This window comes from Mus pahari, chromosome 4 (genome assembly GCF_900095145.1).
Source record: "Mus pahari chromosome 4, PAHARI_EIJ_v1.1, whole genome shotgun sequence".
Taxonomy (NCBI): Eukaryota; Metazoa; Chordata; class Mammalia; order Rodentia; family Muridae; genus Mus; species Mus pahari.
The window spans coordinates 1,645,993-1,647,346 of NC_034593.1; positions in this window are offsets into that span (position 1 = coordinate 1,645,993).

Consider the following 1,354-nt stretch of genomic DNA (forward strand, 5'->3'; position numbering starts at 1 on the left):
GAGAGGGAGAGGGAGAGGGAGAGGGAGAGGGAAAGAGGGGAGGACGAGGAGGAGGACGAGGAGGAGGAGGACGAGGAGGAGGAGGACGAGGAGGAGGAAGAGAGAAGAAAGCCATTTTACTGGAGGAGTTTTACTGAGATTGGTTGAAGACAGAACAAGCTAGACACCCGTAAAGATGGAATGAGCCAGAGAATGAGAAGGAACCAGAACATTAGAACTGATTACTAGAGTTAGTCTGAGGCCAAGCAGAGCAATTCAGAAGAGCCCAAGAGTAAGAAATCAGATTGAATCAGTCAGCTTGGAGAGAAGTTTAAGCCAGAACAGCTCAGTTTACCAGCCAGCCAGAGCTCAGAAAGAATTAGAAAGGGTGAACTTGTTCAGCAGTATGTCTCAGAGGCTGAAAACATTCTAGGACTAGAGTTGATTGTATGGATGCTAGAAGCTTCCAGAACTAGGCCTAGGTTAGCAAATGGAGGCATTAATTCTTGGAGAAGCCAATTACTTTCATAGAATAAAAGTTACATTTATTACATTTATACAAAGGAATACTACTGACCTATTAATAACTAGCACATCATGAAATATTCCACTGAGAAGAGGAAATAAAAGAACTGGGTAAGAAAGTTGGTGGGGCTGAAATCAGGCCCGGGATCAAGTATGGAGAGGATGGAGGGAGGAGAGAGAGAGAGAGAGAGAGAGAGAGAGAGAGAGAGAGAGAGAGAGAGAGAGAACTGGGATTGTTTGGGGACAGGGAGCAAACCTCTTGGGTGAACTAGAAACCTAGGACAAGGGAAACTTGCAGGAACCAAGGAAGTGATCCTAGCTAAGACTCCTAGCATTAGGCAATAAGAAACCTGAAACACTCACAAACCCTATAACAAGGAAAGACTTCCAATGGAGGGATCCAGGCTCCAGCCCACCCACATAATCTTAGACCCACAATTTGTCCTGCCTACAATATGTGCAGGGGTAAAGAGGGACGGCAAATTGAGGAAATTGCTAACAAATGACTGGCCCTACTTGAGACCTATGTCATGAAAGAGAGAGCCCACCCCTAACACTATTGATGGTATTCTTTTATCATTTTTGCTTATCCTTGAGGACAGGAACCTAGCATAACCCGTTTACTGAGAGGCTTCACCAAGGAGACAAAGAGACAAATATTAAATGGAGCTTGGGGAATCCTGTGGAAAAACAAGAGCAAGGATTGGAGGAGCCAGAGAGTTCAAGGACACTATAAGACAACCTACAGAATCAACTAAGCTGGGAGACTGAATCAGCACCCAAAGAGTACAGTACAGGGGAACGCCAGGGCCAAGAAGTGGGAGTGGGTGGATAGAGGAGCAGGGGGGGG